At 44.3% G+C, this 14082-nt stretch overlaps 1 pseudogene; it reads right to left on the bottom strand.

The window, feature by feature from the left end:
* Positions 1 to 520: 520 nt before the first annotated feature.
* Positions 521 to 5563, bottom strand: LOC139555850 (tubulin epsilon chain-like; annotated as a pseudogene).
* Between the last annotated feature and the right edge of the window lie 8519 nt (positions 5564 to 14082).

Genomic DNA, 14082 nt, shown 5'->3' with positions numbered 1-14082 from the left:
GTCCTCTATCAGGGAGGAGAGGGAGGAGATGGGCCCCGTGAGCAGCCCTGCTCCATCCTGTCCATCAGGTAGGAGAAGGAAGAGATGGCCTCGGTGAAGCAGCCCTTCTCCATCCCGTCCATCAGGGAGAAGATGGCTTCGGTGAAGCAGCCCTTCTCCATCCCATCCATCAGGGAGGAGATGGCCTTATTGAAGCAGCCCTGCTGCATCCCGGCCACAAGCAGGTAGTGATGCAAGTGAGCCTGCCAAAACAATACATTATGTCAGATAGGGATGTACTCTACACTGATCACAGGGAAAATCCTGATGCATACAGCCCCGCTTAGAGAACATGAACCGCTTCTCCTTCTTTAGCAGAACTCTGCTATTGTCCTCTGTGAAATGGAAATGGTCTTGTTGCGGTCTTTACCTCTCAATCTTCTGGACCCTAAACACTTCTTTTGCAACAGAGTTTAAGGTTGTTGTGATTGAAGATTAGGTTAGGATGCACCTTCTTCCTGTAGAGCTTGGTGATGCGGTCTCAGAGCTCTATGAAGGTGGGCTTGATGCAGGTGTTGTTGGACAGGGCCAGTAAGGAGTGATCCACAGGGGGCATAGAACACAGCCCTGTCTTCCATCCCTCCTGGTTCCACGACACAAAGGGCAGTGTGGGCCTCAGTCTGAGATGAAGAAGAAGAAGAAGAGCGAATAAATATGGGGCTAGCATTGGTCAACCTGCTTTTCTATGAAAACATATAGGGTCGGTTTCTCATTCTCAAAGGAGAAGTTTAGGCTCCCGGAAATGAGCCCATAGGTTACCAGACACGGAATCAGCCCACATTTCCAGGGTTTACTTTAAATCACATCTAGATGTCTACTTGAACAACCAAAGTGAATAATACTGTCACTATCCAGTCACCTAAATGTGCCACAAGGTGTCTGTGCTCCAGGAGATTTCTCCTCCAGATTTACATGGTGGTCACACACAGGTATGTGCTTTCATAAAATCTCCTGTTTCTGTTGCTCTTGACAACATGCCACATGAAAAAGATCTCTGCAGGGAGAGGAGAAGGTGGGAGCTGAATTGGCCAGTCATGATTCAGGGGCATCTGTAGTGGAACACAAACACACAGCGGTGAATAGGAACACTATTTGAGAGTGAGCAGCTGGGAAGGTAATCTCTGGGCCTTACAAGTATGGATGAGTCTGGGTGAACAGGCAGTTGCAGTACTTCTTATTAGAGATTGGAAACAGGAATGGGGAGGGGAGGATAGCTGAAGTCAGATACTGCATGTTGCCCCGGAACCTGAGGGCACAGGCCAGGTAGTGGTCTTTACTGGAGGCATCAGTGAACATCTGGTCCAGCCTGAGGTAGGATAGACACAGACAGTATTGAATGCATACATTTTCATACTGGTCCCTCTTGGGAATCAAACCCACAACCCTGGCGTTGCAAGCGCCATGCTCTACCAACTGAGCCACACAAGACTGCAATGGACCGTAACTAAATGCATTCAACTAACAAAGATAATACGCTACTGTATAGCGCTTTCACACTACACTATACATGCCAGGACACACCATTAGCATAATGGGCTATTCATAGGTCTCTCTAGTATTCCTAGTTCACTGTGAGATTTGAGACACCAGAATATATAATGAGTGCTTGATATCATGCCATCACTATCACGTCACTATCACTCACTGTTTTTGTTATACAGTGATAAATGATGCTGGCTCATCTAACCAATAGGCGGCGCTATCACCGGTCCTAGGTTGGTAACCGTTCTGTGAGCAATAGAGATAGTTAGTTGAGTATTGGTCTCCATGATAGATGGTGGTGTAAATCAGTTCCTAATAAATGACAAGTAAAGATTACATCTAGTGTCCTCCAATTATATGTTGGTCTATTCAAGATACTACAGTTTTATATAGCATAGAACAGAGTAGACAGCATCAGTGAGACGGAGCTTTGCTATTCACTGACTGTCAACAAAGGGCACTTGTACAGAGGGCGGTGGGCAATGTAATATCCTGAGTTCCAGAGAAGTCTATGGGTAAAAATAGCTGTTGGGACAAGAGAGCAGATCTCCTAGTGGGGATGTTAACAACAGCCAGGGTGTATAGAGAGGGGTAACACTGGGCACCAGGTAGTGCAGTCGAGGGAAGGGAACTAGGTCCATGTCATTCAGGTCCATGTTGAGTGATCCTTCAAAACGAGCTGAACTACAGCAGCAGAGAAGCATAAACAGTGAATTGGTAGCACATCAGACATGTAAGAACCAAGCAGACAGATGCTAATACCTCAGACAAACAAGCATTATTCTTTATTGACACAAATAACCCCCAATTAACAGTGCAATGACTGCACTGTGCAATTACGTTGTTGGTGGTGGGGTGGGTCTTTTGTAATTCTATTATGGCACTTTTATAATTCAGAATTTCCTCTCAATTTTCTTAAAACTGGCTTTTTAATGTTTTTCTTATCCAAAAACAGATGTTGGTTTTTACAATGGCAGTAAAATTCACTGGAGGAGACCAGACTGCAAACACCTGGGAGGCTCAATGAAGAGGCCTAGTGCCACAGACTGCCTGTCTATCTCCAATAGTATACCTGGTGATATTGAGCAGCAGGTTGGCTACGACATTGTTCATGGCATTCTCCGCTCCACTGACCCCTCCCTGGCCTGAGACGATGGCAGTGGAACCTACCTTCCACTGTGGGGCATGTGCTTTATCTTGTTCACTATGTCTACCAATGACTGGTAGAAGAATAACAAAAATGGACAAAGGAAGTAAATCACTGTGGTTTAACTTTAACACCCCCCCCAAAAAAATAAATAAATAAATAAATAAATAAAAAAAATAAAAAAAATAATAAACTTTAACGGTCAGAAACAGAATGGAGGACATGCATAATGAGGAAAGACCTGAGCACTGAATCAAAGACTAAGATTACACTTTAACCCTGACACACAGGCAGTAACACACGCACACAGACAAACACACACCTGATTCTCCACCAGGAGAACACAAGTCGGCATGCCTGGTGAGCTACTGCATGGCCAAGACACTGCTGTAGGAGGAGGTGTTGACGTCAAGTTTTAACACACAGGTGCCCAGTCCCTGGCCATCACAGCATAGAACACAACACATTATACTCATCCAAAACTTTACACTGGAAAAAAAATTGAAAGCACCAATGCCGTTCATGCAGTTATAATGTGTTTATTAATGTGGTTCAGTAGTTATGAGACTATGAATGCATTTGTACACTCTTGAGTCCTCAGCTCCAACCATTGAGTGAATGAGAAAGCATTGCTGCCAGTCACAATGCTCTGCTGCCCTCTTCAACTGGTCCACAATCTGTTCCCTGTAGGCTGAGCCAAACGTCCAGCGGCCCACTGCCCTGGAGATAAATTAATGAGGTTGCACACTTGCGGTACAGAAGAAGTTTGGCATTGTTTGACCACAGAATTACCTCGATAATTAGAAGTTTATTGACTAGTCCTAATGTTCAGGTTTTAGCCAGAAACCTATCGTCTGTGTCAGTGGTGCTTGACAATTAGTGCTGATCGATTAGCCAACGATGTCGGTTTAAATATTTGAATGCCATTTAGTTTGTTTTTTTCCTTGAGCTAGATGTGCAGTTTCTTTGGAGATAAATTAGATCAAGTCTGAACTGTACAATGTAGTAGGGAATTGTAGTTTCCAACAGGACAATATTCTACATAGTTTAGCGCAGAGAACGTTGTAATTAACTACAGTGACCATAAAACATTGCGAGTCAGCTTAAACTTGTCAGGTCTGGAACACATGATCAAGAGGGATAGAAAGCAGGTGCTTCGTGAGCCGAAGATACATGATCTATGTGATTGATAGTTGGTATTCAGCAGTCATAAAAGTATGCCTTATTTACTTTGAAGAACTACTAAATAGTGATTTTTGTCAAACAGCATAGGCAGCAGCTCTATAGAGATGATGACTTGGAATGAAATAATATAGTCATCAACTAAAACAAATATTTTATTAAACTAAAGTAATGTAAATAAATTATGGTTAATGAGTGATAAGCAATAATGGGCAGTGCCCACCATCAAGGGACTTTTGTGAATTGTTTTATTCTATGTTGTTACAGCATTAAACCCACATAATGCATAGTGCATTTAATGTCTAAAAAATAAATAATCGTAACCGAAAACCATGATAATTTTTTATAATCGAACCGAAACCGAACAGACATCTGTTTTTCTGTTATACCTGATAATTAATTGCACCCACCTCGAGTCCTACTGTAGGTCTAAGTCAGTCCCTGATTAGGTGAGAACAATGGAAAAGCACATTGAAACTAACTTCGAGGTCTAGAGTTGAGTTTGAGGTGCCTAGCCTATACAGAACTTTTACAAAAAAATGAGTTTCATAAGCTGCATATGGGCATGTGAGATGGCATGCCTGAGGCAGGCAGAGGCAGGCATGCAGACAGAGAGACAGTCAGTCACTCAGTTAGTCACTCAGTTCCTCACCAGGACACGTCAATGATGAGCTGAGTGCTGTGAAAGATCTCTCTCATGCGGGCCCTGTAGGATCTCATTTACCATGCCCTCCTCCAGTCCTCCATGTCTACCAACACTGCCTGTAGAGAGGGAATTCCTCTTGTCAGAGGGTGTGTGAAGCTGACACACACACACACACACACACACACACACACACACACACACACACACACACACACACACACACACACACACACACACACACACACACACACACACACACACACACACACACACACACACACACACACACACACACACACACACACACACACACACACACACACATTAATCAAGCAGAGACAATAAATTTACCCTGGGATCGTATCCTCCCACCGGTGATGTCACAAGCTACCCCATTGCTTCTGCTGGAAATACATACATAGCAGGGAATAACAATGGTCATTTGAGAAGGAGAGTAAAGGTTGACTGACTGACTGAGCATGCACGTTTCACAGGCATGTAGTCGCTAGAGTTGAATGGGTCACAGCAAGAGATGGGCGGGATGGAATTACCATGGGGTCAACATTCTGGAAAAAGCTGCTCAGAGCCTCATTGTAGATTACTTTCTCAATGACAAAGAATATAGGAAAGAAATGTTTGAGATACTGTAGCCCAGTTATGAGTATGTCAAATGAGAACATACCACTAGCCTTACTTCCTGTCCCATTTTACACAACAGGGGATAAAAACCACAGGTGACTGGCATTCATCTAGAATACATTGTTAAACATTATGAAATATTTTCTTCACTACTGGTAGCCTTGACCTTTTCCCAACAAATCAAATAAATGTACCTTTTAATAACTACAATTATTTTTAAGGAAAAGTTTACTTACTTTGTTGACATATGAATGCTCCCGCAAAGCAAGATCCCATAACCTGCAGCCCACCTGGTCACCACACTGTCCAACTGCAGAACACAGCTAACCCATGTTACATAAATATTAGCTAGCTGTTCCATTTTAAAGCAATGCTATATAGCTACCTTACGCTATATAGCTACCTTACTCACCATCAGACGTCAGCATGCCTGAGTGTACAAAACATTAGGAACACCTGCTCTTTCCTTGACATAGACTGACCTGGTGAAAGCTATGACCCCTTATTGATGTCACCTGTTAAATCCACTTCAATCAGTGTAGATTAGGGTTGAATGGCGAGAACCCGGTTACAGAGATTTACCGGGATTTACCGCCCAAAACCACTCCCTTTTCCCGGGATAAATAACTGCAAGAAACCGGTAAATTATAATAAATTATTTATATGAACAGCATAGCGTGAAATGGAAAATAAAATTATATGCAATGTCTAAATCTTCTCTACGGCCTCTGCATGATAAATCAGCGCTCAGGGTGGGGACAGACAGCCCAGCTGAGTATGGAAAGCAGTATATGCCCAATTATATTTAAAAGTTAAAATGAAATTCGCTAGCCTACATTATACTTGAAACTTTGTGGGCCGCATGTGCTGCACTAGAATCGCATGTTCTCTTCTGCTTTATCATGGTTTGAAAGATGTGCATAATTCCAGTCCATATAATACAGTATATTACAATACAGGACAGTAATACAGTTCACACTAAAAAAGATTAGGCTACTGGAGCTAGTTTCATTTATCTACCCAAGATAGAATATAGTTAGCTACATCTATGTGTAACGGATGTGAAATGGCTAGCTAGTTAGCGGGTACGCGCTACTAGCGTTTCAATCAGTTACGTCACTTGCTCTGAAACCTAGAAGTAGTGTTGCACCTTGCTCTGCAAGGGCCGCGGCCTTTGTGGCGCGATGGGTAACGATGCTTCGTGGGCGACCGTTGTTGATGTGTGCAGAAGGTCCCTGGTTCGCGCCCGGGTATGGGCGAGGGGACGGACTAAAGTTATACTGTTACATTGGTGCCGTGACCCGGATCACTGGTTGCTGCGGAAAAGGAGGAGGTTGAAAGGGGGGTGAGTGTAACGGATGTGAAATGGCTAGCTAGTTAGCGGGTACGCGCTACTAGCGTTTCAATCAGTTACGTCACTTGCTCTGAAACCTAGAAGTAGTGTTGCACCTTGCTCTGCAAGGGCCGCGGCCTTTGTGGAGCGATGGGTAACGACGCTTCGTGGGTGACTGTTGTTGATGTGTGCAGAGGGTCCCTGGTTCGAGCCCGGGTATGGGCGAGGGGACGGACTAAAGGTATACTGTTACATATGGGCTTTATGTTTTTCTGTCATGTGTAATGTGCAGTAGCCTATATCATATATGAAATGGATAACAGCACAATCATTTGGGCTCATTAAAAATCATTAATGCAGGGCTCATAAAGTGTATTTAATATATGGCTCATCAGCAGGGTTGGGTGGGTTACTTTCTAAATGTAATCTGTTACAGTTACAAGTTACCTGTCCAAAATTGTAATCAGTAACGTAACTTTTGGATTACCCAAACTCAGTAACGTAATCTGATTACATTCTGTTACTTTTAGATGACTTTCCCCTTACGAGGCATTAGAAGAAGGCAATGTCATGGATCCCTCTGGAACTTTCTTTACGCACACCTGGCCCCTATTCCCAGTGATTAGTAATTGTATAAGTGTGCCCTTGGTTGACCAGTGTCCTGTCGATTATTGTTACAATGTCCGTTGGTTCGTGTGAGTACCTGTGCTGTGTGTTTTGGCTTTCGTGCCATTGTGGATTGCGCAGATGATTACGGGTCTCGTGCCATGTGTTAATCATTGTGCGCTTGTGTTATTTATTAGAGGAACTCCTCGCTCTTTTGTTTGGGTTTCTACCCTGTGTTTTGTATAGTGTTTGTTTGGTCTTTGTCCCCGTGCCTTTACACGGCATGCTGTAATTTGGGTGTAATAAAAACACCTATTACGCATTCCTGCGTCTGTCTCCCGAATCATTCATACCAGCGTGACAGACAAAAATGTATGTTACCAATTGAACGACATCTATTGCAGGATAAATTAATGTTAAAGTTTACATAGCTGGCCATATATGGATGTTCAATTTTACCTTATGGCTTGGTTATGTAGGCTTCTATCCCATCACTTTCCACTACATATAATAATATGATTAAATTATATCAGAATTCCAGTCATTCCAATAAATGTTATACCCCTTGATCTTCAAGAATAGGACTTGGAAATATGGAAGTATAGATTAGCCAAAATGTTTTACCTGAGCACGACCCCAAAACTAAGGACTTATTAGCCACCTCTACTCTGTTGTTTATGATTTTGTTGTCATGGAGGATTGATTGGGCTCATTGATTTGAGTTGAAAAATAAATGCTGCGCTCATGGAATGGCATACTTTGACAAGAGTGTGACAAATGTATTAAACCCTAGCGTAGATGAAGAGGAGACAGGTTAAATTCCATTTTTTAAGCCTTCAGACACAGATTGTGTATGTGTGCCACTTGGAAGACAAAATATTTAAGTGCCTTTGAACAGGGTATGGTGGTCGGTGCCGTTTAAGTGTGTCAAGAACTGCAAAGCTGCTGGGTCAACATGGCAACATGGCACCCCACAGCACCCCTGTGGAACACTTAGGCTGTTATGAGAGGACGGTGTTCCTAATGTTTTGTACACTCAGTGTATTTAAACACTGGATTGTTGCTATGTATTGGCCATTGAGAGGCTTGTTGTTACAATGTCCGTTGGTTCGTGTGAGTACCTGTGCTGTGTTTTTTGGCTTTCGTGCCATTGTGGATTGCGCAGATGATTACGGGTCTCATCCCATGTGTTAATCATTGTGCTTGTGTTATTTATTCGAGGTACTCCTCACTCTTTTGCCAACAGGCCAATATGGCCTGTTGGCAAACCAGACCTGCTGTTTTCAACTCTTAATTATCGGCTATGAAAAGCCAACTGACATTTATTCCTGATTATTATTTGACCATGCTTGTCATTTATGAACATTTTGAACATCTTGGCCATGTTCTGTTATAATCTCCACCCGGCACAGCCAGAAGAGGACTGGCCACCCCTCATAGCCTGGTTCCTCTCTAGGTTTCTTCCTAGGTTTTGGCCTTTCTAGGGAGTTTTTCCAAGCCACCGTGCTTCTACACCTGCATTGCTTGCTGTTTGGGGTTTTAGGCTGGGTTTCTGTACAGCACTTCGAGATATTAGCTGATGTACGAAGGGCTATATAAAATAAACTTGATTGAAACTTGATTGATATGGCCTTTTGGCCATATTGGCACTCCCCAGTAGGAGCAGTCCTCCATAGGAATGAATGGAATTGTACAGTACTTCAATTAAATGTTTGAAGGACAAAATGACATGTATTTTAAGTATTTTTGTAGTGAGAACAGTAACATTAGTAATCTCAAAAAATGATACTCTAAGGAATTCATTTTGTTTTTGTTTAGCGCACCTAATATAATTTACAGGTATGCAGTAAGGTGTTTGTAATAGAATAAACGTGACAAAAACGAATGGAGACATTAATAAATAACTTTTCTATAGCTTCCAAAATATTTTATACACTGGTGGGGGAGTGACAAGATGGAGGCACGATGGCTTCAACATAGACATTAAAACAGGTAGAGCAGGTAGAGCAAACAGAGTTAAGAAAGTATCAAGCTCACATTGTACACCAACGGATTGTCATTTTGCTTCATAGAATATCATACGGTAACTTCTTGGAACATTATAATTTACAGAACTTCATATATCAAACTTTCAGACCAATGTACAAGGCAGTTTGAGAATTTGAGCACAGTGTTTCTAAACCCAAAGGCGCAACATTGTCTACTTGGTCAGCAATGCAGATCAAGTAGACAGGGCCGGGGTCTGGGGTTTGAAGAAGTGAAAAATTCTTCTTCAGTTGTTCATTTTCCCAAAATCTAAAGGCACAACCTATTCTGAATGAAAATATAAATGCAACATGTAAAGTCTTGAGTTAAAGCATTGTACAGGACTTGACTTACCCCTAACCAATAGAACTATTAAAGCTTAGAAGATTTCCTGCACCTTGGTAATGCATTTTGAAATAAGCCCATACCCTGTTCTAAAGAACCAATGAATGTTGAACATGATTTCCTGTTAAAATTTATTCAGGATCGGTGGGTCCCCCCCCCCCCCCCACGGGACGGTTGAGCTAACGTAGGCTAATGCGATTAGCATGAGGTTGTAAGTAACAAGAACATTTCCCAGGACATAGACATATCTGATATTGGCAGAAAGCTTAAATTCTTGTTAATCTAACTGCACTGTCCAATTTACAGTAGCTATTACAGTGAAAGAATACCATGCAATTCTTTGAGGAACTTGAACTTGAAAAGTTATTAACAAACCAATTAGGCACATTTGGGCAGTCTTGATACAAAATGTTGAACAGAAATGCAAAATGGTTCATTGGATCAGTCTAAAATGTTGCACATACACTGCTACCATCTAGTGGCCAAAATCTAAGTTGCGCCTGGGCTGGAATAGTACATTATGGCCTTTCTCTTGCATTTCAAAGATGATGGCACAAGAAAATACAAAAAATACTGTGTTTTTTTTCTTTATATTTTCTTTTACCAGATCTAATGTGTTATATTCTGCTACATTCATTTGATATTTCCACAACCTTCAAAGTGTTTTCTTTCAAATGGTATCAAGAATATGCATATCCTTGCTTCAATGCCTGAGCTACAGGCAGTTAGATTTGGGTATGTCATTTTAGGTGAAAATTGAAAAAAAGGGGTGGATCCTTAAGAGGTTTTAACTAAACTTAAAAGGCTACAATTTATTGTACTCCCGATGGAGTTGTAATTGATATCTCAAATGATGACGTTATAAACCAATTTGTAAGTAGGCAAAATGGAGACTGCGTCTGTTTCCCTGTTGTCTCAGGTGCCAGACTTATTTTGGACAGAGAGTGACATCTACTGGGCACTAAGACAGTGCAACCCAGTTAATACATATTGATCCTGCCAAAGCATTACATATGAATCTTAAAATAATAGACATTTAATTAATATTGAAGCAGAAAGTGAATATCCAACAGAGATTGGTAATAAAAATATAGAGTAACTTTTTGAAGTGAAAACAATGCCTTCCAATATGGAGAAAGTGATCATGTGTCACACCCTGATCTGTTTCACCTGTCTTTATGCTTGTCTCCACCCCCCACCAGGTGTCTCCCATCTCCCCTCATTATCCCCTGTGTATTTATACCTACGTTCTCTGTTTGTCTGTTGCCAGTTCGTTTTGTCCGTCAAGCCTTCCAGTGGTTTTCCCCTGGCTCCTGTCTTTTTCTATAATTCCTGTTTTCTAGTTTTCCCGGTTTTGACCATTCTGCCTGCCCTGACCCTGAACCAGCTTGCCGTTCTGTACCTTGTCATACCGCCCTGGATTATTGACCTCTGCCTGCCCTGACCCTGAGACTGCCTGCTGTTCTGTACCTTTTGACTCTGATCTGAATTACTGACTTCTGTCTGCCATTGACCTCTCATTTTGCCTACCCCTGTTCTAGTAACAAACTTTGTTACTTCGACACTGTCTGCATCTGGGTCTTCCCTAAAACGTGATAGTACAAACTGGCCATGACTGACCCAGCAAACACAGACCAGCTCCACAATGCCATCTCCCTGCAAGGAGCCACCATTGGACGACACAAGGAGTTACTGCAATGTCTTATGGAGGGACCATACCCTGGCAGAATGCCATAACCAGGCGTTCAAGACTTTTCTGGAGCAATTCTGCGGATACCCCACTGGGCAGCAGGTCACACCTGTAATCTCCCAGCCTATCCCAGTGTCCCGAGAACCCCGCTTACCTCTCCCAGTGCTTCCTCATTTTCAAGCTGCAGCCTTCTTCCTTCCCCTCGGACCCCTGGAGGATAGCATACATCATAACGCTGATGTCCGGGAGGGCACTCGCCTGGGCTACGGCGGTGTGGGAGAAATAGTCCGGTGTCTGCCTCAGTCTAGAGGAGTTGTCTGGGAGAGAGGCTGCTCGTAAGCTGCTCCAGCTACGTCAAGACTCCCGTAGTGTGGCAGACTCCGCAATGGATTTTCATACGTTGGCGGCTGAGAGTGCCTGGAATCCGGATGCATTGTTCGACATGTTCCTTCACGGATTATCTGAGTTGGTCAAAGATGAGCATGCAGCCCGGGAGCTGTCGATGGACCTTGACTCCCTCATAGCATTGACCATCCGGATCGATGAGCGGCTTCGAGAACATAGGAGAGAGAATCTGTGCCCTGTCGCCCTCATTCGTTCTCGATTCCCACCTCACCTCCGAAAGATCCCGGAGACCCCCAAAGTTTACATGTTCGAGTGAACCCGCGTCACCCGGGTTCTCTGAGGAATCACAGAGGGCTGTCGACTCGCCTCTTTCAGATTCCAGGCACCTGGGCAGGGCTAGATTGATGCCGGCTGAGCGCTTACGTCGACTCCACACCCAGAGCTGTCTATATTGTGGAGCTACGGGACATTTCGTAGCTACCTGCCCATTAAAAAACCAGGCTCATCAAGAAGGGGCGAGTACTCTGATGGGCCTTATAGAGAACTTTTCCTCTCCCCTTTCCATGCCATCCTGCTGTGGTGGAACCAGCCGAAATCTCTCAGGGGTACTCATTGACTCTGGGGCCAATGAGAGTTTTTTGGACGCTACCCTGGCGTCCGAGCTGGGGAACCCCACTAGGTCCCTCTCCATCCCCATGGACGTTAGAGCACTGGACGGGCACTCTATAGGCCGCATCACTCATAATACCACTCCCATCAACTTACGAGTGCAGGGAACCACAGAGAGGCAATCCAATTTCTGCTGATTAAGTCTCCTCAGGTTCCCGTGGTATTGGGATTCTCTTGGCTCCAGCGACACAATCCCATCATAGACTGGGCTGCTGGTTCCATTATGGGCTGGAGCCCGTTCTGCCACGCCCATTGTCTGAAGTCAGTGCAGCCTGCCCCGGAACGTCTTCTTGTGGGCTCGGAAGTTGCCCTGGGCCTCTCCACTATTCATGCGGAGTACCAGCACCTCTGGGAGGTGTTCAGTAAGGCCCGGGCCACTTCGCTTTCGCAGCACCGACCCTATTGACTGCGGGAGTGACCATCTCCCTAGCACCATTCCTCACCAGGGACGACTGTACTCTCTGTTGGGTCCGGAGACCAAGGCTACGGAGACCTACATTGAGGACTCCCTAGCAGCAGGGTTCATCCGTCCTTCTGCTTCCCCCATCGGCGCAGGGTTCTTCTTTGTGTAGAAGAACAAAACACTGCGTCCATGCATCGACTACCGGGGTCTCAGCGACATCCCGGTGAAGTACCACTACCAGCTACCACTCATCTCCTCAGCCTTCGAGCAGCTCCAGGAGGCCACCGTGTTCTCCAAGCTGGACCTACGGCACGCCTACCACCTGGTGCGGATATGGCAAGGGGAAGTGGAAGCCTTCCATCAATATGGTCAGCGGTCATTACAAGTATCTGGTCATGCCATTTGGCCTTACCAACGCCCCAGCGGTGTTCCAGGCTCTGGTTAATGATGTTCTCTGCGAGATGTTGAACCGGTTCGTCTTCGTCTACCTTGACGACATCCTCGTCTTCTCCCGCTCCACCCAAGAACACGTGCTTTACAAAAGCTGGTTCTCCAACGCCTCCCGGAGAACCAGCTTTTGTAAAAGCAGAGATGTGCGAATTCCAATGCTCCACAATCCCCTTCCTGAGTTACATCATCGCTGCAGGGAGTGTAAACCCGGGAAGGTGAGAACGGTGGTGGATTGGACCCAGCCTACGTCCAGGGTGGAGCTGCAATGTTTCCTGGGATTCTGCAACTTTTATCCCCGTAGCTCCCATTTTGGTTCATCCTAACACGTCCCGCCAATTTGTGGTGGAGGCCGATGCTTCGGATGTCGGCGTGGGGGCTGTCCCGTTCCAGCATTCTGCCCTGGACCTCAAGTTACATCCCTGCACAGCCTTCTCCCATCGCCTCAATGCCATGGAGAGAAACTATTATGTGGGGTATCGTGAGCTTCTCGCGGTGAAGATGGCGTTGGAGGAGTGGAGGCACGGGCTAGAGGGGGCAGAACATCCGTTCGTTGTGTGCACTGACCACAAGAACCTGGAATATCTCCGCACCGCCAAGCGTCTCAATTCCAGGCAAGCTAGATGGGCCCTGCTCTTCACCCGGTTCAACTTCTCCCTCTCCTTCTGACCAGGATCCAAGAACATCAAGCCGGATGCGCGGTCACGCCGCTGTAGTCCCGTTTTGCCTGCCCCTGTTCTAGTAGTCTAGTAAACTTTTGTTACTTTGACACTGTCTGCATCTGGGTGTGCAAAGCTGTCATCAAGGCAAAGGGTGGTTATTTGACAAATCTCAAATAAAAAATATATTTGGATCTTTTTTGGTTACTACAGGATTCCATATGTGTTATTGCATAGTTTTGATGTCTTCACTATAATTATACAATGTAGAATATAGTAAAAATAAAGAAAACTGTTGAATGTTGACTGTTGAATGAAAAAGCTATAATATTATTGTATTAGCTGCATGTATATTTTATGACCACATCTGTAAATCAGACCAGTGTATTTTATGTGGGAGGGGAATGAAGTAATAACAGCAAGGA

Source organism: Salvelinus alpinus, chromosome 27 (genome assembly GCF_045679555.1).
Source record: "Salvelinus alpinus chromosome 27, SLU_Salpinus.1, whole genome shotgun sequence".
Taxonomy (NCBI): domain Eukaryota; kingdom Metazoa; phylum Chordata; class Actinopteri; order Salmoniformes; family Salmonidae; genus Salvelinus; species Salvelinus alpinus.
This window is presented reverse-complemented; position numbering and strand designations above follow the sequence as displayed.